Here is a 25,778-nt window from a genome sequence, read left to right on the forward strand (position 1 = left end):
TACAGCTCAGGTACATGCTGTGTGTGAAGCTTTGTGCTTTCTTACACTTATCATTCAGAAGTTTAGCATGCAGCTTGACAGCTCTGAACCTTCCTCACTCCGCTGCTGCAAAGCTCCCAGCGTACAGACAGTTGAATTCATTGTTTTCTCCTTTTTACTCATGCATCTTTTATAGACATGTTCAAGGATCATTCCCTTGTTTTTGCAATGCTTTGTCTTGTTTACTATGGTTGATTTGAAACGTATGCTGCACGCTGTGACTGTGTTCCTGACATTGCTGAAGTGCTGCAGCACTTTCATTTGGTGAAAAAGCATTCATTAGGATTTGAGAGTTGACTGCTGAATGACAATGGAGGATGTGTTTCTTTGTCATAATTGTTCGATAAAGTTTTGCTTATCTGAGTCCCCCAACGCTACCCCCCCCCCCCCCCATCACCATCCTCAACAACACTGTGTCTGCTGTGGAAACCTTCAGGTTTCTAGGATCCAAAATCTCCCAGGACCTGAAGTGGGAGTCCAACATCAACTCCATCATCAAGAAGGCCCAGCAACGGACGCACTTCCTGCGGCAGCTCAGGAAGCTCAACCTGCCCCAGGAGCTGCTGATCCACTTCTACTCAGCCATAATCCAATCTGTTCTCTGCACCTCCATCACCATCTGGTTTGGATCGGCCACCAAACAGGACCGGAACAAACTACAACAGACAGTCAGGACTGCAGAGAAAATCATCGGTTGGCGACCTGCCCTCCATTCAGGACTTATCCACATCCAGAATCAGGAAACCGGCCGGTGGCATCTCTGCAGATCCATCCCACCCTGGACACCCTCTGTTCAGCTCCTCCCCTCTGGTAGGCGCTACAGAGCACTGTGTGCCAAGACCACCAGAAACAAGAACAGTTTTTATCTGCAGGCCGTCACTCTGCTCAACACAAAACATGTGCAATATCACTGGACCCAACTGCATCAGCACCATGTGCACTAGGTGCAATTTTACCGTTGTTTAGGTGATATATGTTTCTTAGCTGTATATATGTCTAGTTCTGTTTTATATGTCTATTTATGTCTGTCTGTTTTAGTTTTTTGCATGTTGAGAGAAAAGTTACAACCGTAGTCAAATTACTTGTATGTGTAAACATACCTGGTCAATAAAGCTGATTCTGATAACTGTTTTCCAAGCTGACACTCTTGAATGCCCAAAAACAATCCAAGTTAATTGGGCCTTAAATTTGGATATGGATCTATCTCTTAGTATAGCCTACAATTACATTACATCAGTATACAATATGTATTATTTATTACTTGTTGTATCATGTGATTCAATGGTCTCTCATTACAAAGTTATGCTATGTTTCCAAACCTTACTGACACCCTTAAAGATTCCAAAATACAAATGTGTCAGAAGAAATATGCAATACAACTTATGTAAAAAGAGAAATGGCTACAATAGCCCCTCACTGAAAAAACATAGAAATTCCAAATGTGCAAAACCTCATGTGATTACATGTGACCATATACACATGTGATTGTGAACATGTGAAACATGTATTTTTCCCATGGGCAACTTGGAACATTTTCATGGTATAATGTGTGAAGCCCATGTAGATTTCCATGTTAAAACTTTTCCACATATTTTACCCATGTTATCATATGTTGCAACATGTGATACGTCATAGATATGATCACATGCGTCCCGAAAACATGAGAAACTCATGTATTTTTTTCTGTAAGGGTTTCCAATTCATGGCACGTTTGAGAAAAACACACATTCCATTTTTTTTGACGTTACATTTCATTTAGCTGACGCTTTTATCCAAAGCGACTTACAATAAGTGCATTTCAACCATGAGGGTACAAAACCCAGAACAACAGGAATCAAGAAAATACAATTTCTTCAAGAAAGCCAAACTACAAAGTTCTGTCAGTAAGTGCCATTTTAAGCGCTACTAAAGTTCTACTATTCAAGGTAAAGTCAGAAGAGGTGTGTTTTTAGTTTGCGGTGGAAGATGTACAGACTTTCTGCTGTCCTGATGTCGTTGGGGAGCTCATTCCACCATTTAGGAGCCAGGACAGCAAACAGTTGTGATTTAGTAGAGTGTTTAGCTCGCAGTGAGGGAGCCACAAGCCGATTGGTCGAAGCAGAGCGGAGTGAACGGGCTGGGATGTAAGGTTGGACCATGTCCTGGATGTAGACTGGACACGATCTGTTCGCAGCGCGGTACGCAAGTACCAATGTCTTGAAATGGATGCGGACAGCTACTGGTAACCAGTGAAGGGAGCGGAGGAGGAGGAGGAGGAGGAGCGGAGTGGTGTGAGTGAATTCCGGGAGGTTAAAGACCAGTCGAGCTGCAGAGGTCGGATGGCACTAACAGGTAGACCTGCCAGGAGGGAGTTACAGTCGTCCAGACATGAAATGACCAGAACCTGGACCAGAACATGCGCCGCCTTCTGAGTGGGAAGAGCACATATTCTCCTGATGTTGTGCAGCATGTATCTACAGGAACGTGTCGTTGCAGTGATGTTGGCAGTAAGAGAGAGTTGAAGTTGAAGAACACAAGTTTAGGTTTGAATCAATAGAAGGAGAAAATGGGTGATTTAAAACATAAAGCAGTTATCAAAGGGAAAAAAAAAAGGTGTCTCTCCATTAAAACTAATGTCACGGTGAATTTTTCAGTGCAGTGTGTAATTTAATGAAGACTCGGAAAAAGCTCATACTGCCAAACTGAGGAAGATTATTGAAGATGAAGACAAATTTCAAACTACTTGGGGAGAAAGAAAAAGCGAAAACTGAATGTTAGAGTTAAAATATTATATTTTCTTTGTCTGCTTTTGCACATGTATTTGAAGACTTTTGCTTTTGATCCATGGTGCTTTGATAAACCCAGTTGGACTGAGCCTGTGGAAGCCTCAGCTTCCATCTGCTGTTGACCGCCGAGCTGGCTGTTACCTGAGATCTGTAGGGAAGCGGGAAGTAGAGGAGACAGGTGGCTGCTTACTCACCTTTATAAATGTGTGTGTGCAGTCAAGAGAGCATGTGCTGGTGTTTATAGAGGTGTGTCTTTCTGTATCATTCATGCGCCTTCGACTGTTTGTTTGGACGATGACATAACAGCTTATTCTAAGACAAATGGAAAGCGTTGATGTCAAGTTGAGACACTTGGGAAAGTTAAACTAGTTCAAATACCCAGAGAAGTGCCCATGAAGAGAATGTGTAGACTTGGTTGCTTGGCCTATTTAGCGTACATATTGTTTGCCAAAGAAAACACGTTCTTTTTAAACTGCAGATGAAAAGTCAGAGAAAAAGCACATTTCAGTTGGGCCCTGTCTGAAAAATGTAATACAAAAGCCATGATAAGTCTCACAAATATACACAGTGTATATGTATTGACAGTAGCAAAATACAAATCTATGATTTGTGAATCTTTTAATTGCAGTTTGAGCGGCCCATCGATATTTATGGATAACTGTCAGCACTCCTTCTCTTCAGTATTTTCTCCACATTTTATTCAACTGTGCGTCAATGATTGCAGATATTCTAAATATGAAACAGGGGATGTGCACATCGACAACTACCCAAATATAATCTCAGAAAAAGAACATAGTCGTTAACTCCAGCACCTTGACCCTTTTAAGAAAAAAGGTGGTACATTCATGTTATTTTTTGTTTGCATTTCTTTGTTCATTTGGTCTGTATTGGCAGATTTTTTTTTTTTTTTTTTTTTTTTTTAACAGTTCCTACCATGTTAAATTATGAGCCCTGAAATGGAATGGCAATTTGTTGCATAAATCAATCCTTTGGTTGTTTGTGAAAGCAACTTATTATGACCCTTTGTTTAACATTTCATTGTGAAAGTGCCCCTTGTGGAGGAAGAGCGTAGGAGGAAGTGCGGTGACATACTGTAGTTGCAGAGAAAAAACATCAGACTTAACATGGTAAATTGCTGTTTACCTATTTCAAACTGTCTCTTTGTACAGTTACCTTCCCAAGGCCTTGATTGCCTGTTTAGTATTGTAATCATGATAATGGAGAAACTTTTGCGTTTCCTTTTGTTCCTTTTGTTCCTTTTGTTCCATTAACCATGACCAGCGTCTGTGCTACTGTATGTGTCCTGCTGCCAGTGGGGCCAGCAATTCAAAAACACTTATGGACACCTTACAATAAAGGCAAACCATTACAAAACAAATCATTTTACAGAAAAGTTCAAATCCAAGTGGATATGATCGAGTGGATTACAGTTGAGCTGTAGCTGTTGAGCTACATTTACCTGGAGAACACCAACTTTGGGTGCCCACTTTGACGGTGCTGGCTGGTGGCCGCTGTGTCACCATCCCATCCAGGCGGGTGGCAGCTTTTCTCAATAATTTTGAGATGCTTTTCTGTGAAAAAAAAAATAGTTTGTATTAGGAAATAAAAGTCCCCTGTAGTAAATAAATGGTATTTTTTTAAAATTAAAAACAATGTGATATTGAACTATATTAACATTTACACCTATTGCTTTATTTATTATATATATATTTTTCAGAGCTCAAATCTAGCTCTACCAAACAGTTGAGAAGACCATAACATGTTATTAAAGCACCAAGCCCACCATTTTATGAGTTTGGACTGACAAGTGTGGCAGAAATAATAAGGAGCAGGGACAAATTGGAAAATAAAAACACCAGAGAAGAAGAGCAACTTAACGCTCTGTGCCTCTCTTTTATCATATATTTTTATAAAACATGTTAGCACTTATCCAGATAAGCTCTCTTGATCCAAGCTGCATTTTAATCATGTTTGTAAATGAGGTCTGGAACCCCATTCACAGCTGGTACACACAACCAATTTTGCTTTAGCATTACACATTACAAAACTATCAGTTTTACCGAAATAGGGTGCTACAAGTCAATAGTGCCTATTTTCTTAATTTTCTTCTGAGCATAAAAGGCAATAATATTTTGAATATTGAATAGAGCTGGAAGCTGTCTGTATATGTTTCGCATGAGAGGACGCCAATCATAAACAAACAGGACTCTATAACTGATTAACCAATAAATTGAGAGTTTCCCAAACACAAAATAACCAAGGATTTCCTGTCGTCACCATATTTTATTCCTATCCCTTATGCGAGATCAATTTACAATTAAGATAAATAATTCAGAGCTCTACCTTAAGGAATAATTGCAGTGCTGTAAATGAGCTGAAATGATATTGATCTCCGACTCCTCCATTAATCCTTATCAATCCCTTCAATTACTCAGCAAATTCTTTCAAAACCAGCTGGAACAGACCCTCGGCCATTATGTGCAAAGTACGGTTTGAGTTTGGAAGATGAGGTTTCATGCAAACTGCAATTTTTACAGGCTTTGCCAGAACGCTGAAGTTCAATACATTATGAAGTATTCATAAAGTTTGAGAATTACAGTTCTGTATTATTAAAAGGCAGGGTGTTGGGGATATAGGGACTAACCATTGCCTTTACTACTTTTAAGATCCTTGTGATATTTCCCACAAACCTAGTCCCCAACAGGCTCTATTGTTTACACTATCAGGCAAAGTGTTTCCACCAGGAACAAAATGACAATCTTTTGAGTCACTAAGTCTGCACTTTTAAAGTTTTTTTCTGTTTCATTTTCTTCACAGTCATCATCAAAGCACCGGCCTCAGAATTTCATTTCAATCTTTTGCTAAAGTGGCTTTGAAGACATTTGTAGCAGAATCAGTTACAAAGAACAGAGCCTCTGCCTCACATTCCTCCAGCATGAGATATAGGCTTTGTCATTGTTTGTGTTACATTCATACACAGAAATGCCACCGCGCATCTGCCACTACAATTTCAAGGAAGTATGAACCTTTTGGTCCTGACAAAACATATATATAAGTGAGGGCCGAGCAGCGCTGCGATGCTGGGGAGGCATCACCTTAGATGTATGATGAAAAATAAAAAGCATGACAGCCTAGCCTAGGAGAACCCAGCGTAGGAGCGTAGCCCAACAAGTCCTCATCAGTTTCTATTATTGTAGAGTGCTTGCCGCGTGTTGTCGTCTGTGTTTGAATCCAGCTGCAGGGTAATTAATGGCCTGGGTCAGACTAGAGCAGATGAAGGCCAGCCACATGAATAAAGGTGAGGGATTGGCTCTCTGACTCTGCAAGATCGAACTGGCTTAAACGGTTATCAGCCCACAGATATTGATATATTTCACCTGGGCACAACAGACGTGAGATGCTTCAATGAGATCTGCACCCACGGGAGGTACACAATGCTTGTATGTCACAGTGGCTTCATGCACCACAAAACTAAAGATCATAGAAGATTAGCATTACCTACAGTATGTGGCTCTAAAACGTTAGAGTAAACAGTTTTTTTTTTCAGTATACGTGTCATGTTTTAACACATAATAAAGTGGCATCAGCATTGTTTACAAGGTCAACTTTTTTGACTGAGTACATTTAGTCTTGGATGAGTCAGAATGTGATTACAAATATTACATTTTTAACATGAGTCCGTTTTTTTTGTTAAATACCATTTATGAAATAAGTCTAATTGTGTTATCCCTAATCTCTGTGTAGCTATCAGGGTCTTTGTCACACATAATTATAAGGGTTAACTTGTAGGCTCAATTTGTTCTCTCTTTGTGCAAAGATGACTCACGCTACTGTGTTCGTAAACAAGAGATTGCCAAAGCTATTGTGAATGATGCCGCGTCGGGTAGAGTTGACAGAATACCATCAACACGTGGTCACATGGTTGCTGTTTGATGATAAATGACAGTGATACTATGTACAACCCATCTCTCTGGACTCATCTTTCACTTGTTAGACTGTCCAGCCTATTTTCCCAGACTGAACAGCCTATCAGGCAGCTGCATGATAGAAGTGATGTCCATGGAAGGAGTTACTCCATCAAATGACTCACTTCAAAGGTTAGAAAAAAAAAGATGTTACTTGTCACAAATGTCTGTTAGAAGTTTAGAGTGTTCTCCTCCAAACAATGATCCCATAAGTCTTTTGTAAGTCGTATGACCAATAGCTAAAACTGTCTTTGCTACGCTCTTGACGACTAAGGTTGCATAACTTTAAGGAAACGGTAACTTTAATGCACAACATGGATCAAGTCATCGTTTTATCTCAAACTAAGTGTTTTTCGTGTCTTAATCTAACAAGGGGTGCTAATTTGGAAACACTCCTGTGGGTTGTATTTGAGAGTCAGAGCAAACAACCTACGTGGCCGTTTAGGTTGGAGGACTTGTTTTCAGATTACTTTATTGCCACCAAGTAGCTGTTTCTGTAAAACTTTAGTTGAGTCTTTGACTGAATGTTTTAAGAAAAACATTATTTCAGTGCGCTAATTTGAGAAATTATAAAATTTGAGAAATCAACAAAAAAAAATTGTTACTTCAGAAATGAAGCAATGAGAAACGAGGTGTTTTAAGTGATATCTGTCACCATTCGAGACTGAAAAAGACCCGTCAAGTCAATACTACAACCAAGAAGAGTTATGGGATTTTCTTTAACATTTCCAGGGTTGTGCACTGTGAATTCCCAATAGTTAGACTTTCAACACAGAGTTCTAATGTGACATTCTGAGGCGCCTGAAGAAAAACACTTGGGGGAAAAGGACCTAAACTGCTGCGCGATGGTAATTGGGCTCCAACATGACAACCCACCTGTTCACAGTGAGTTTAAAACGTTTGTCGAACACAGCAGCACACTTGTCCCGCTTTCTGTTTCCCAAAATGAAGTAGCTGTTTCTGTAAAACTTTAGTTGAGTCTTTGACTGAATGTTTTAAGAAAAAACATTATTTCAGTGCGCTAATTTGAGAAATTATCAAATTTGAGAAATCAACAAAAAAAAATTGTTACTTCAGAAATGAAGCAACGAGAAACGAGGTGTTTTAAGTGATATCTGTCACCATTCGAGACTGAAAAAGACGCGTCAAGTCAATACTACAACCAAGAAGAGTTATGGGATTTTCTTTAACATTTCCAGGGTTGTGCACTGTGAATTCCCAATAGTTAGACTTTCAACACAGAGTTCTAATGTGACATTCTGAGGCGCCTGAAGAAAAACACTTGGGGGAAAAGGACCTAAACTGCTGCGCGATGGTAATTGGGCTCCAACATGACAACCCACCTGCTCACAGTGAGTTTAAAACGTTTGTCGAACACAGCAGCACACTTGTCCCGCTTTCTGTTTCCCAAAATGAAGTTGAAACTGAATGCTCGGTGTTTTGACTATGCGTAAGAGGTCCAGCATGAATCACAGATGGTGCCTGCCGAACGGGGCTACCGGGGAGCCTGAGCGCTCGGAGCAGTGTATCACTGCACAAGAGGGCTAATTCGAAGGGAATGGTGGCCAGATTTAAATCAGGTATGCTTTTCCTTTGTCGTAGGCACAGTCTCTGAACTTTTAATTTGCATATCATATGAACAGAATGAATGATTACACAAACAACAAATGATTCAATGTAAATATGGGCACATGACCACAGACTTTGAGGGAATTGGTGATCAAAATGTTAAACCCTGATAGCTGCTGGAATCCCTCTAGAAACTATTAAAGTCCAAGTGTTTAAATAAAAAGGCCGGTCTTCCTGACATTGACTGTATTTCACTTGAATGTACTCACTGGTTGAAAATGAACAATATGATTAATTAATGAATACTGGCTATTAGGAAGACAGCCCCTTTTGTCAACTTTGCTCTCCTTTTCCCTGGTGTTTGAAGCGATAAAAACAGAAAAAGATGTGTCTGAGCAAGAGAGAGAAAGTGTGTTAGATGGGCTGCGATTCTAATGAAAAAAAAAGTTGACAATGACAGTTGCAGAAAGTAAGATAAGTCATATTTTGTCCTTTTTGTGTGGACAAAGCTCACTTTTTTGACCATAAATACTGTTCTCCCTCCTGTTTAACGTGGGGGTGGGAGTCTAGCAGGGGTGGCCGTAGCCTACAGTGCTGAAGCAGACAAGCCGAGCAGATGGTGAAGAATTCTCAGGGTTTATTTCAGAAGAGTTCAGCCTTTATGGCTCATATACCGACTTAATTATGAGACAGAGGGGAGAATGAACCCCCGAAAGAAGGATATAAAGAGGCAGGAAAATCTTCATTAAGTCCACAAGGAAAGAGTACCATTCATTCAAATGACTTTGCCATCTCATCAACGCCACTATAGAGAGCAAACAGTAGTAGTAGTAGTAGTAGTAGTAGTACTCACACTGAGCGGAGTTATATATTATATTCATGAATACCAAAACTGGCTGCAAAAAAGCCAAAATTATAGTGATGCAGGCCCTTCATTTTGCTCTGTATCACATTTGTACAATCTGGATTTATTACTGTTTTGCATCCAAACAATAACAGAAAAAAACTGTATAATCTGAAAAAGCATTAGAGACTAGTGGCAAATCAAAGTCAACCCTTGATCTGGGTAGCGATTAAATAAACTTTAAAGGCTGGATTGTCAGCTCTGTCTTGTTCCGACCATCAGAACTGATTGCTGCCATTCAAGACGACGCTTGTGTTTCCACCAGAAGTGTCATCAGCATCCCAGAAGTGGCTCTTTGCTACGCTTTGCTAAAAATATGGGCCTAGTCTATTTTTGATGGAAGCCAGACAGATGGCAAGCTGAGACCCAATGGCCTTTCAAGAAGGGGAAGAAACTAGTTCCCCTCATAGAAATAAGCACTGTATGTGGAATAGGTAGGAAATAACTCTCAGAATGAATGTTTTTTTTAAGCTACTACAACACAGCTAAATGCATTAACTTGGCCTACAGGCTACAGTAAAGTATTGTAGGAAATAACAATAGACAAAAAACAGACCAGCAAAAGAAAGAAACCTTTGAACAATGTAGCCAACTTTAACATTCTAGAAGCCAAAAATATGATAGAAAAGGGACCAACTCAGGAAGTAAACAAAATCAGGTAGAAAAAAAAACACTTTGCTTCTGAAACACTCACAGTGAGGAATTAAGGAGTGCAGAGGACGGAACAAAATATCATCCCACCTGTATCAAACTATATGCCATGTCCGGTGGAATCCACGGGTCATGAAGCTTAAACAATATTCAGGAATATAAAGCAGAAATATAGCAAAATATGTTCCCTTAAACAATCTGTTGTCTTCTTCTACCTCCCTTATCTACAAGACGACCTCACCAAACTCTTCCAGTGCACTGAATACTGGACACAACAACCCAGTCCAGGAGCTGCAGGAACCCAGATTTAAGTTTGAGGCAAAGAAGAGGCAACTAAGTGACAACAGTCAACAGAGGATTAGTAGACTGCATTTCCATCCATAAGAAATGCAAGTTAGATATGGAAAGCAGAGGAATTGTATTGAGATGCTAAAAGGAACTTTCACTATAACAGGTCAGTCCTATCTGATGTTTCACCAGACATTTGAGGCGAGATGCAGTGAAGGCTGCTACACCCTTTTATCTGGTGGAGATTTTCCGGCTTTAAGAGATGAATCTCAGTCTGTTCAGGTTGAGGAAATGATGAAATCGCAGAGAGTATGGGAGAAAACACGAGTCCAGGGCTCCAGATGCTGGAGGCTCCCCAAACTTTGTGCTCTCTTAAGCCTCTCAAATGCAATTATCACCTCAGATGGCCAATATGATTATGATCCTCCTGTTGTTCTCATGATAACAGCTCATCCTTTATCGTCTCCCCTGATGAAGATACCGGTCCGTTACGTCAGGATAGAGGAAGTAAACAAGCAGCATCTCTTCGCAGCCAGCATCTGCGATTTGTGCCTTTTATACTACCCAGTAAACGCAGCCTCGATGCAGCTTCTTGCCCCAACAAAGCTCTCCAGCAAAGGTTTGGAAACACTGACATTGCATGTTGACAGACATGTTGTCAGACATGTTAGCATTTAAGACTGGCTCAGATGAAGAACATTAACTTCCTGACAATAAAGACAACCGGGAAACTAAATAGAAGTGATAGAATTATAAAATGGAATGCATGTATTTGGGCCAAGTGGGAACCAACCAGGACATCTGGGAAGTATGAAATTTTGGCCATTGCCATCTTTCTATTTTGGAGCCAGAAGTCACCATATTTGGATTGGATGGGGAGGAGCGAGCAGTGAAACTGACTTGATCTGATTGAGAACCCAAGGACACTATGCGACACTATGCCCGCCCACCTAGAGAGAAAACCTGACTGCACCACAGGCCTGTCAACCGAACTGACACAACCCCAAACATACCACTTTTTGAAGCCTAATATCCAAATAATCACGGAATTATTTTCAGATGAGCCACCATAAAAGTAATTTTGTTATTAGTTTTGTGACTTTAGCAAATGACACCATTATGACTAAAGGATAAAATGTATTGAATCTGTATTTCATGAGAGAAGTTGACAGTTTATGGAGCCAACCCCTAGTGGCTTTGAGTGGTATTGCAGCTTAAGGCACTTGCGCTTTGGCCTCACTTGTCAGACCCAGAAGTTCTGTCCACTTTTATAAATAGACTATGATTTGGACACCAATGCATAAAACTGCCCTCAACATTGAAGCAACAAAGTAACGACAATGAGGAAGAATATACCAAAAAAAAAAATGAAGAACATTTAAATAATATATAATTTATGGTATTAATACAAAAAAAAAAAAAAAAAAATCCAGATGTGAATTATTGTACTTTATGGTTAATAAGCTCATGGGTACTTGTTGCAAACTACACAAGGACAAAGTGGAGAAACAACCTTGTGCATGAGCGCACGGTGCATTCAAGTGTAGCTGCTGACTCTGCTACAAATAAGAAAAAATTATTCCAATCAGCCCAGTCTTTAACTAAAGCGAGCAATTTCAGATTTAACCATATCCTGTTGAAGAAGAAGCTTGAGATGACATGCACAATATGCAGCATTTAGGGTCTGTTTTCAAGACTTTCATTGCAGCATATTGCTTGTAGAGATTTATTCATGATTCGAGTTTAGCATGAAACATAACTGGCTGACGAATAAAAGAGACACTGGCATGTCAATTGGGTTATGTAATGTATTTATCTGAATAAGTTAAGGTAACTGGATACATTTAAAACATACTACATGAAGTCAGATTTGTAGTGCTGCAGCTCAGACATAAATGGTAATATTTCATCACAGAAAAATAAAGACATTTCAAAATAATCACCTATAGAAAAATAAAATGGAATCAAATCATAATGTGCATAATAGACTCTTACTCATTACAGTTATCAAGGACTTTGTTGAGAGAACATATTATTGAGAAAAATAGGTGCAATTAGTTTATTGTGCTAACACAGGTCTTAAGGACATCAGGTAATTAATGTATAAGCTACAAGACATTTTAACATTCAAAGGCTGCCCAGATGAATAGGTCGTGGTGGCTGTTATTATCTTATCCTTATTCCCAATTCTGCACGGCTGCCAAATGCAACAGTGTCAGCAGGTCTCTTGGTTACGCAAACACTTTGCAGATTCAAGAAAGTTTGGGTCAAGGGCCGAGGGACGAGGAGAAGCCAAATATTGACGTTAGCAAATGGCAGATTGGGAGCAGGTGCAGGCGCTGGGGGAGGCAAGGGAGCATGCATATGTTGAATACTTTTTTGGAGCTGCTGGGTTTGGTTACTCAGTAGAAGGATAACTGTGCTCTGGCCTTTATTATACTAAGGATAAAATGGTGGTAAACATTAGTAGCTTCATGACGACTGATGCATGGAGCTGACAAAAACCTATGCCACTCCTTAACCTCGGCACTCTGCTCTGTACCTTACTTAAAACTTTGGAATTGCTTCTGTGATGGGGCTATAAGTGATGTTAAAGAGCTGCTGGACAGTTGTCTGAACTGTTCCATCCTTGCCCTGCAGCTCTTCAATTTGTCCTCTAATGTCACTCTAATTGTTGATAATCCCACCACACGGGAGTTGTATTACTCTAAGAACTCACCAATGGATTTAGCCTGAAATTTAAAGGGCAGAAACCTGGCCAGTCTCTGCTGAGTCCAAAGTGAAACTTGGATCTGAGAACAAAGACACCACAGAGACAGGCAGTTAAAAAAAATGATGGAATGAAAACCACACAGCAGCGTACAGAAGAAAAACAACAAGCACTACTGCCAAGGAAAGACTAACAACACTAATTATGGCTCTGCGGAACTGTCACACATGTAAGAACAGAACAACAAACCAAACACTGACCTAACTAAAAATACCCGAACAATTACCACACACAATCAGACTTTGCATCTCTTTCAATAGGTTCCAACACAGCAATCTACAAACTGAGCACACATTAAATAAAAGGAAATATGGTGCCAACTAGGGCTATCACAATCATGAAATTTTAGTTGACAATTAATTGTCATACAAATAATTGTGATTGACAATTGGGGTGTTTTAGTCTGTTAATTTAATGCCACTATTAGATTACACACATACAATAAAATATATAAGAAAAGTAATTTATTGGCAGTGGTGTTTGGCTTTGCAACTAAATCCATAATGTTCATGTCAATAGATGATCATTGACATGTTATTGGTTGAAATTTCGAAGTTAAGTGCCTCGAGGGAAACAGGTGTTGGTGCTAATCCTCTAGTCATATGCCTTTAAAGCATACCAGAATAAGGAGGTGAGATGAGACATTATTAAAAGACTGCAAGTCAAACCTCATACCTCGGAAATGACGTGGAATTATTGATTGAAATATGACATCTCTGTTAGTTTCATTCAGCTATTTTTATAGACATGAATAGAAACAGTTATATTACACAACATAATGATGATTATGCTTAAACAAATGCGAGCAGGTGATTCTGTAATAATTGTGACAGGCCTAGTGCCATCATCAGCTGGTGGCATGCCCCAATAAATAACACACTCAACAAGAATGTTCTTGGTGTTGAGGACTTTGGTAAACTAGAGGTACCTTCTTTCACTAGCAGCAAAACAAAATCATCAAGTCAACAGATGCATTATTTATTTGTTCAATAGCAATTGAAATGGGTGTTATGTAGCTTTGTATGTTTGTTGTATGTATTATGATAAGTAATTACGTTGAACTGAATTTAAACTATTGTAATGGCTAGCCAATATTCTGACGTGTTCAAAGAGGGAATAGATTCAGCTGGATTCAGCTCAGTGCTGTTTAATAATGTACAAAGCTGATTAATACATACATTGATGCTTTATTTATGTGAATGTAGTTGTAGTGGAACCACACTGAGACTGTGTTGGTTTGGATGCTGTGAGGCTTTGTTTGTTGCTTGAGCTGTACATGAAATATGTATTTGCTCACGTGTCAAGGTGGTCTTGCTTGAAGCTGTACATGATTTGAAACAAAAAAGATAGAGGTCATAAAAATTAAGGTTTTGTTGTATTTTGAAGCAAAGCAAAACTCGGGTATTGCATAATATCGAGGTGCGCTTAATAAAGCTTATGTACGCTCCAGCTATATCTAAGCGACCTCATCTCCTGATAATCACAATTTGGTTACCCAAGCCGGTGTATTGGCAGTAAACGCTTGTGCACCATTTGAAACTCCTCTCTCGTCCATCACATCCAACTCAATTCACAAACAAAGGTTTTTGCTTCGCAACTAAAAGTTTGAGTCCCAAACAAAGGTTTGATTTACAGCCAAACGTTTTTGTGACACAAGCAAAATTCTCAAGTTTGCGATAAAAAAACAACAGAACTGTTAGGGAGAATTTGTTTGCAATCCAAGACATTTTATTATCAGGTCATATAATTTTACTTAGAAACTTAATTATTGATTTCAGTGAGAACTTTGCTCTCAAAAATGTTTTGTGCTTGCATAAGAAAGACACAAAAGTACCTTCACAATTATTGTTAATAAAAATGAAATACTAATTAGACCCGAAAATAATTTTTTTTATAACTAAAATTAAATTTTAAATGCAGCATTACAACAATTAAGGTTTGTTTAAAAAAAAAATGTAAAAAAAATATGGAGCAAACTTTTTTTGGAGGGGATATGAAATCTATCTTTCAAATTTGAATTTGTGTCAGACAGTTTTACACCAGCTGTTGGTGCATTCATGCAAGCAAGCAACATTTACTTTGAGGTGTCCCTGTTCTTGACTCTGTATTTGTTTTATTTCTCCAAATCCCGGACTTACAACTAATGTTGATATGAGAAATTGCCATTTTGTTTGCCAGCGGGTACGATCAGTGATGGCACACAGACAATCCCTAAATTCTACCCTCCCCCACTCAAACTGAAGTGCACATAGCCTCCAGTCTTTCTTCCATCTTTAGTCTACATCGGATAGCTCCCAAAAAGTGCTGAGCTGGACTGCCTGAGACAATTACTGCAAATTAACAATGAAAAGAAATGGCTGCCGAAAGAAAATTCAGATGATGTGCTGAAGGACAGAAGAAAATAAAGCCTACAGAGGAGAGGAGAGCTCCTGACTGAAAGATAAGATGGAACTTAATAGATAGAAGACATAATCTTGAACTCATGGAATACTTTAACTCTGAAGTAACAAAAAGATCAAACTAATGAAAACAAGAACAGTAATCATGGAACTATCTGCACTTTCGACATATACCGTGTACATAGGAAAAAGGGGGCTAACAAATAAATGCAGCATTCCAAATCTTTTGTGTCGCTTGTGAGGTTATATGCATGAACAGAGTGGAGTACAGTAATGCATTGGAGCAGGGGAAAGCAATACATTAAATGTGTGCATTTGCAGTTTCACCATGGATCTGAAAAGAGAATGCACCTTACAGTTTGTGCCAAACTTGGGAAGTCAGCAATAGAGACCCTTGAAACAGCAATGAAGCAATGAGCCGGGTGAAGTGTTTTGAATGGTATTCATATTTCAAGGGTCCAGACCGTCACTGTCAAAAACCAAAGAAGTTGCAGCAAAACCAGGTAGGTTTTCTTTGACATTTGTGCACAGTGCATTCTTCCCACAGGGTCAGACAGTCAACACAAAGTTCTACTGTGACAATCTGAGGCGTCTGAGGGAAAAGATTCAGTGCAAACAACCTGAACTATGACGCAAAGGATATTGTGTTCTCCAACATGATAACACGGCTGCAATTTTCTCATCTGCAGCAACACAATCATCATTTAATAAGCCCTCGTGTATCATTCATATTTTAGCAGACACAAGTTGAAGGAAAACGGGAACTTATCGGTTGTGCAGCAGCTTTAAGAAACAACATTCAACAGACATGCATTAATTAAAGTAACGTACAAATACAGCTTTTCACAGCAATCTACTGCATGACTCACTTATGTCTAGATAAGGATGGTAGTTTTGTGAAACAAAAATTATCACCATTTCTTCATCTGTTTGTTCATCTGAACTCCTTTTCCTACTTTTCCAACATATTACATTCTAAATATCACGGGTCGACAGAAGAGGCAAGTCGGGGGTTTTGTGGCTGGCTCACATATTTCTGTAATAAAGGCGGGAAAGGGAGAGGCAAGCACTTAAGAAGTTTTTAAGCAGTCAAATTTAATAGAGTGGAAAACATTACTTTAGAAAGAGCGTCGGTGAGTGTAATGAAAATGGAAAATACCAAGTTACAATGTCATAACTAAATGGAGACAACTTTGTTCAGATCATGAAGGTTTTAATTTCTTATAGCAATGGATGGTGATTTGTCTTACCTGTTGTTAACAGTTAGCAACCATATTTAATAGGTTGAAAATTACGGATTAAATCAATTGCACAGATACATTATATCAGTCAAATATATAATCAGCTGTCAGCTACTTTTTGTCAGCTTTCAGGAGTTTGTCCTGTTTCTCACCTCCCAGATTTACAAAAAACAAAACAACAACAACAAAAAACATAAGCCTTTGTACTTTCAGTGTTTCACTGTGTGGTTAGTTTCGTCTTGAGGGAGATGTGAATTGTGTTTAATGATGTTGAGACAAATGCTCATCTCTGTAATTGTATTTTTTTTTTAAGTCTAATGACAAAACAGTAAGCACAATCAATTCTCAAACTGGCTAATTAAAAGTGGGCACTTGGAAGCTATGTATGGCCCGGACATACAATGAGATGATTAACAGTCTCGTGTAACATGTAGAGATGCTGTGTGACGTGCCTGATATAGAACATATTTGATAACTGATAACTGCACACGGTAGGCTATGCTCACTCTTAGTCCAGAAAGAGTGAAGCAGTGTCAGAGACTTTAAAATATACAACGTTACTAAAAGTATTAATGTTTGTTAAGATACTTGTTTGTTAATGTGCCATTAAGACCAGTTGAAATAGTTATATGTGACCAGCTCCATTAGCTTGTCATCTACCTATCTAGAAAGTTAAGGGAATTGAATGTCACATGTTACAATCTTAGGTTACAATCATTAGTTATCAACAGCAGGATACAAATTGGTTGTTGGAGTTTTGTCAGTTTTGTCAGACTGAGGGCAGACTGCCTGGAAACTACAGTGACTATCTGATGTACAAAGTGGAAGTAAAAAAAAACAGGACCTAAATCATACATAGTGCAGCTTCAAAGGAATGGACATAGATATATCAAAGTAGAAACACATGGACAATTATAGAAATTGCATTAACTTTAATAACAAAATTATGACCTTTAAAGTAATTTTAGCCCTCAAAAAATGAAATATTTGTTTTTAGTTTTGTGGTTGATATTTCTATTTGTACAACAGAAAATATTGGTTTTGTATTATATTTAGCATAAATGATTACAAAATCTTCAAGCTCATTCAAGTCACAAATTAATGCAGTCTTTAAACGTGCTATTTCATTTGAATGATTCACTCTGATATTGATCATTTATTTCTAATACAAATTATCATAATTATTCATTTGAACATGTTTTTTATTGTTCAATATGTCAGGATTGCAGGTGGCGGGTTTGTTTGGCTGATTTAGCAGGTGGTGAAAAAATTACAGAGTAAATCAATTTCAAAGACACAATTATATCTGTAAAATAAAAAGTCAGCCACCATAAAGCATTTCCTACTATTCCCACGCATGCATTCAGTTGAAAAGTATAATTACACAGCAGCACAATCAAGATTGATACTTAAACTGCATTTCCATCAGTCAGCATTAGCTCAACTGAAGTTGATTATGTGCCTCTGTATTACAGAGATCCAAAATGAAATTTAATTATGCTATAGATCCTTTTTAATTCCTTAATTAACCTAAAATATACAAGTCCCCACACAGTGTTTCCAGCTTTCCAAACACTAAATTTCCTGACCGTCATTTGGCTTCCTTGATCAGTGTATAAAATAAGTTAGAATTCAATTTAAATCTGTTTTTGGAATAAAATCTTAATGTTTGCTTGAATATCTGTCTTTCAGTTTGTTTTGCGACCTGGCTATGCAGCAACAGCAAGGCAAATTAATCTAAGACTCTTCCCTAGCAACTGATGTATAACCAGATAGCCCTTACGAACACATTATACATAATTCTAATGTGAATGGAAGGGGGTGCCTTTGTAAGTCACAGCTAGGTCTCTATTCATCTTTAGTTATTTTACAGTGGAGGTCAGTTGAGAAATCATCCAAAATAAACACACTGAGAGTGTCTTCTTACAAACAGCAGTGGTAGAGGGGGACCATTTGTTTCCTGAAGAATTGGACTCAAATAAAATGTATTATGTGAAGCAGAAATTCCACACTGTTCTGAATTCCATCTATCTTAGGAATTCAGCAAGATGTATGGGGGAAGTGCATGTAGTAGAAAATAACTAGAGCCACTTTAACATTTGATATTATCCAAGAGCCCTTTTTTCCGCCCCTCACAGTACTCCATAGATAACCGCAACTCTGAGATTTGCACCTTCAAATGGATTGATGCCTATGTGTAGTTCTATGCAACAGTCAATAATTAAAAGACAGAAGCTTATGTACTGTATATTCTGATGTAACTGTGTTGTGCTAATAACTGTCTCTGCTACCTGTCAAAGAAGCCTTTAATTTAATAAGTTTAACAATGAAAAATGCAATAGATGTAATGTATTGATCTAACAAAAAGGTCATCTCAGAGACACTGAGGATCCACAAAGGCAGCAGTGCTACAAGAGACTGCGAGAGAAAGATAGTGAGAGCAAGTTCACCGCCTTTCTCTGTAGGAGTTCAAATTCTGCTCCATTATTTATCATGCTCAGCAGCACTCAGTTACTCACCATAATATGTCAGGTCAGTGTTCTCTTTAACTTCAGACCTAATGCTCTTCAACATGGCTCACTCTTTGCCAGGACTTGAGTGGACAGTTGCTGCACTGGATCATTTCTATCCTCCTCTTTGCTCATCACTTGTCTTGGCGCTCTTTTCTGTTCACTCATTTTGTTTGTAACCATGGTACACTACACGTTGTGGTTTTCTCTGTTATACCTGGAATTCGAGCAGTAGCTGTGTTGACCTTCAGTATCAAAGCATGGGAACAATGGCAAATGTCATCATTAATAGGCAAAATATGTAGGTTCACATTTTCTCTGCAATGAATGCTTACTCTCTGATGGTTGCATTGATTTCACAAGATCATTTTTCAACAGAATTTTCCAGTGTTTTATCCGCTACAGATGCAATCAAGGGTAGAACCTCACATCTTACTCGACCTCGTGGAGAAGGCTGAGGATAATAATGCTGGTCTGTCATTTTGGTACAAAAAACCACAGAGGACCTTAGCTAATACTTATATTACTATTACTATACTATTGTATGGTTCTATATCATATATAATTTGACCTCTAAAAGCTGTTGTTAATGGGTGATCTGCATACTAAGTGTAATACACCTGTGTGGCCTGAGTTCTACATCCTTTGAAGAAGTTTAAATAAAAAAACAAAGAAATTCAGCTTTCGGCCTCTGCCCATCCTTCCAGGCCAGGTACATTATTGATTGTGACCTCCACGCCCTCTGCGAGAGCTGCCATGGTCCAGAACATGCTAGCTTTGCTCTCACCTCTCGGGCCTCATGCCAATACTGTGCACAATTGCCTGAGGAGTTGTGCAGACACTTTTACAGCGTTGGCGTAGTCATGTGATAAGGAGTAGAGACGCTAGGCTTGAACTTTCACAGTCACAGAGGAAGAGGTACTGGACATCCTGGATCTAATCAGTCCAGAGAATGAACACAGTGCAGGACAGGAGTCCTCTGACTTTGCTTCTTCTATTGCTAGCTGTCCTCTGGGCTCATGTCTCTTCTCAATGGGAGACCTGGTGATTGAAGACGAGGAGAGGGTCCCGCCTTCTCAGCAGCTGCCCCCTTTTCCTCCAGTTATTCTCAGTCTTTATACTGGGATTTGCTAGAGATCACAGAGAGACCAGAGTGCCATAAAAACATCCCGCTGCCTACATTCTGGCTACAATTCCCTCCTTCCACTCTTTTTAGCTCAGAGGCAGCAAAGAATCCTGGAAAACTCAGGGCTCCAGTGGCTTGTTAGAACAATCCACCCAGTTGCAGGGTCTCACTGAACATAGTTTCCCTGCTGTCCTGCCACTGGAGCCAGCTTTGCCACCAGCGTCGTTGCTATCCACAAGCCAAAATGCACTTCTTTTTTTTTTGCAGACACCGCCCCATCCCCCCTCACCTCTGGACCAAGTGACAGTCAGGATGTTTTGACATGTCCCATCAGTGTTTATCCCAGGTCCAAGCTAGGGTAAACAACTCAGCAGTCTCTGGAAAACTGGCTGTGAGGCTATTATTTCTAATTATACACTAGAAGTATAAACATCTGAAGTTATTTTGGGAGTGCAAATTCACATTTCCCAGAGAGGGCACTTTTTCGATAAACACATCATGAACCTTGCTTTTAATAACCTCTCTCTGCCTGACCATTGCTCACAGCTTCAAACTTTGCTGTGATTGTAATCCGCAAACCCTGTTCGCATCAAGGTTTGGTCAGCTACTCTGGAGGGTGGACCAATCAGCGACCAGTGGGGGTGTTCAGTGACCAGTGCAATGACGTCAAAGTAGTTCCAGCAGTAGGAACAGTGGACACAACATGAGGTATATAGTGGTCAATGCTGATTACCTAATGCCTGTTCCAATAGTTTTAAAATTAATCCAAGGTTTACACCCATCAGGATGCAACATTGGAAGCAATCCTCAATAATGCATGGCCAGGCCCATATATTCAAGCAGTAAATGTAGGTATGGTGATACTAGGCTATGCTTTTAAAGAAAGAAAAAAAAAAGATGACCCACACAACAGTTAGGTTGTCACAATATTCAACACATACTACCAAAAGCATATCAGCCTTGTAACGTGTTATCTGGTGCCATAAAAACTAACTTTTTATTTTAAGGCCCACAAGTGGAAACTTTATGAATTGCGGAAATCTTATATTGCAGAGTTCGATGACCACTGCAGCCCACAAGAGCCCTTAGTTTGGCATTTCATTGAAATGTATTCAGAATTTAGTTACTCACAATACATTCTCATATCCTATTAGGGAAGACACACTTTCAGAGTGCCATTTGAATAACAATGCTTACACTTGATGATGTTAATATTCTATGGAAAAGGATGGAAATATACTGTGAGGAAAACCTAAAATGATTTGTACCAGAGTTATCTCTAAAACGTGACAAATCATTTTGACCTTAGTTCACCTGAAACAAGAAGAAAGTGTTTACCTTGACAATACTTTATCTGATGGCCTGCTATCAGTTATCTTCGACAAAATGCTGCCCCATAGAAAAAAAAGTGTGTGTGTGTGTGTGTGTGTGTGTGTGTGTGTGTGTGTGTGTGTGTGTGTGTGTGTGTGTGTGTGTGTGTGTGTGTGTGTGTGTGTGTGTGTGTGTGTAAATGATAGAGGGGGTCAAACAGAAAATGATGATTTTCACAATGGTTTATCCTAACATTAATTTAATATATTTCAAATATGAAATGCTTTGTCTACTAACTAGTGCGCTTGTTTGGCTGGTATTTAGACTTCAAATCACTTCCACAGTGATCTATTACCCCTCACTTGATATGGACTGTGTATGCTGGGTCATCAGATAACGAAAAAGTCATGAAGCAAAATTAGTTGGCTGCTGTAAATAAAACAGGGCAACTTTCACGTGCAATACATATGCCACATAATGGCTTCACGTACTGTATGTTTGGCTGCACATGCACCTCTAGAATGCCATCAAAAATGTACATATGAGGTTATTTTAATATTTTTGTCAAGATGTGTGTGACCATATAAAGATCAATGTTTCTTCTATTTGTGTGTACATTGGTGGGATGGAAAATTACCACTTTAATTGTCATCCTGATAAGGCACTGAGGAGAACTTTGTAATTCAACAGTAGATGTATCAACACAATTAACAAAAAGACATAGATGGTTAAGATGCACTTCCCATTAAAGGCGACTGTGCAGACTGTTTAGTAATGCATGCTTTTAACTCAAGTCATTTGAACACCTCGTATTGCCAGAGTGCTATACTTATTACCCAGGTAGTTACTGTTCAAGCATAAAGCGCCTATTTAAGTGAACTTGATTTGCACTTAGTGGGGATAATCAAGTTTACTCTGTACAACAACACTGACAAATGCATGTCAACTGCTTGTTGAACTGGAAAAATATGGATGAAATGGAAAAATATTTTTCTTTCATGAAATATAATTTGTCTCATGCTTTAAAATGCACCGTTTTGTTTTGGCCCACATCAGTGGCATGCAACATCACAACACAATTTTTTGTCATGGAGCAATATCCAAGCCAGAAATTAAGCATCTAACCGTAACCTTGCTGGACCTAAAACAGTGAACATTTGAGTCTTTCACCATGATGAGAGAGTGCCGTCTCTCGAGTGATACCAGTTATATTTCTCCATGATTGAGTTGTACATGTTCAAATTTAACTTGAAACATCAGGTCAGATTACTGAATTATCTCGCCTGGATTATTGCTGGTCCCTTGCTAAAAGCTTTGCCATTCAAAATTTACTACAATGCAAGTGTTTGATGTTAAGTGGAGGATGTTGTGCTTCTATTTCTGAGTGCATAGAGGGCCCTGGTTTGTAGGTATTTGTGAACTTAAGTTTTTTTTTTTTTTTCAATACATACAGTAAACAATATCAGCACATCATACTTTTAATAATGCCTAGCCATGGCGTCGTTGCCTCAATTCTATAAACCCAGATATAATACAATTGTACCTGTAATTTCTGTGCAGTCTCTCCTTCCATCACTAACATGCAGACTGATGTCAGAATATCAGATTTAAACAATACAAGACCATGAAGCATGACTGGAAAAAATTTGATATGATGGCATTTACTGACATTTTGTGGCCCCACTCATCATGTCCCTTTGATATGCTCTGTCCTTTATTTTGTTTTCATTTGACATTAACTTGAGGCAAGACAATTTTATGTTTTGCTGAGTCGCTGTGTTTTAGGTGGGTGTTGTCCGACCATTAACATGCAAGTCAGGTACAGCACCATAAAAGACGCAACACTGTTAGCAATAGTCTCTGAGTTGTGTCATGATGTGCATGAATACATTATTCAACTAATTAGTTGTTCTTGTAATCCTTGTATAATTGCACAGATCACCAACAGTGCTGAACAGCCATAAGCTTTACATTCATTTTTTTCTTTTTAAACATAAGTATCAGAAGTGAAATGTAACTAAGTCTATTTATTCATGTACTCTACCAAAGTACAAATTCAAGGTACTTGCCCTATACTTGAGTATTTCCCTCTCATGCAACTTTTTGTCTGACAGCTTTAGTTGCTTTCAGAAGTAAATTTTGACACCCTTCCTGTCCACTACAAGCCATGTGTTCCAAACTCCGGTGATTTTAAATTGGACTTTTTCTGATAAACCGAATGATTCATGCTCCAGGTTTTCAATACGCTCTTGTAATCAGCCTTTAGAATGCCGTTACGTACAGAGCATTCATTGCATTGACAGTGTTAAATCAATCCTTCCTGTATATTCACCTATGGTTAATAACAGCTGGTCTCCCAAGTACCATAGACACAAACAAGACCATGTAACGTTGCCATAGTAACCATCAGTTTCACTCTAATGTCTCTTTGTTATAATGCACAGGGACGGGGAATAGAACTAGAGTGACTCCAGGCAGGCATGACTGCTTTTGTTCAGGTCTCATCACATTATACACAAAGGGTGCCATCTTCGTTAGTTTTAACCTTGTAGGCATTCTATGACAAATATCATAAAGGAGCAGACTGTGACACCAACATGGCAGTTTTCAGCATGATTTAGTATTTAGTAACTGATCATGCAGTGAAAATATGGCAGCATGATACATTATTTCACCATTAAAATTTCGCTCTGGACACTCCCTACGAAGAATTCTCAGTCAAACACTCAATAATTAAATTTCGCGGCTAATGGTGATGTAATGTGAATAGTATTAGACTGAAAATTCACTTCTTTCTCTCTATAAGTCGTGCCAACAAGGCGTAAGCAGAATGAAGCTACCGCATTGATGTTGCACAATATAATTTCTACAGTGTTTAAGCAGAATAATTTCCTCTTAACCTTCCTGTACAAAAATCTCGATGTTATGAAATACTGTAGCAAATTAATCTATTATCTATGTCGGATGAAATTCTTGAAACGTTGCTTCATAAACGCAGCTTCATGTTTTAAAGAGCTGCACTGCTTCCATTTCAAAAGCAGTTGTTTTCATAATGTACAGGTTCAATTCTCATCAATTTATAGTAGTTTAATTACCTCTAATGGCATTGACAAAAGCTGGTGTTGGTGGTGACGTGATCTAAATATTGACAGCAAACTCAGGAGAGATGAAGAGGGTCAGGATCATGCTCTTTGGGAATCAAGCTGTGGCACACTTTCCCACTTGACCTACTCAGCACACAGAACGCTGATAGATTTAGATTTAGATTAGATTTTTGACTTTATTGATCCCACAGTGGGGGAATTGGGTCATCACTGCAGCATAGAAAGAACAAAAAGGTGCACACAAAATGAAAACGATCAATGAATAAATACACACACACAGACTATACACACAAAAATAAATAAATAAATACAGTTTGGGATGAATGGAAAAAGTGACCAATTTTTTTTTTTTTTTTTGTTCCTGGTGTTGCACTGTACGTACTGGGTGAAGGTGGGGAGAGTGGAGGACAGGGAACCATGGTTGAAGTCCCCGGAGATGAGGACGAGGGACTGTGGGTGCGACGTCTGCAGCTGTGATAAGACAGAGTGCAGGAGCTCACAGGCAGCTGCAGCATCGGCCGACGGGGGGATGTACACCGTGATCGCAATGACGTGCGAAAACTCCCACGGGAGGTTAAACGGCCGAATACTGACTGCTAGTAGCTTAATATCCCTGGTGCAACGTTGTTCTTTCAAACAAACGTGCCCAGGGTTGCACCATCTATCTTTCACAAACATCGCGATTGCTCCACCCTTCCTCTTACCACTCTCCTTCGCTTTCCTGTCCGCTCTCACCAGTTGAAAACCGTTTAATGAAACCAGTGAGTCCAGGGTGAGTTTGAGGTACTCTGCAAAACCGTTCATTCGGATCAATGGCAATGATTTCAGTGTTACTGCATGTGTTTGTGACTCTTAGCCTGGCATACAGGAGCATGTGTGGTTAATGACAATACAACAACAGCTTAGGGTGCAATACAAGTTCATTGTAATGACGGGTACAGTTCAACAGTTGTTTTTTGTGATGTTTTCAAATCAATCCTGTAGATTAGTGCAGTGTAATTTGGGGCCTGCAGGCCAAAACAAAGAAGGCTCGTCAGTTGAAAAGCTTAAACGTATTCTCGTTATGCTAAGTGCTGTAAAATTATAACCATAATGACTACAAACCATACATTTTGTACATCTAAAAAGTACATCAT

General features: G+C 39.0%; 1 pseudogene; it reads right to left on the reverse strand.

The window, feature by feature from the left end:
- Window positions 1-1,964: 1,964 nt before the first annotated feature.
- LOC138625642 (uncharacterized) lies at window positions 1,965-25,446 on the reverse strand (annotated as a pseudogene).
- Window positions 25,447-25,778: the final 332 nt, after the last annotated feature.

This window comes from Brachyistius frenatus, unplaced genomic scaffold, assembly GCF_029030835.1.
Source record: "Brachyistius frenatus isolate BFR_SWC_R1_liver_20210118 unplaced genomic scaffold, ASM2903083v1 Contig_3, whole genome shotgun sequence".
Taxonomy (NCBI): domain Eukaryota; kingdom Metazoa; phylum Chordata; class Actinopteri; family Embiotocidae; genus Brachyistius; species Brachyistius frenatus.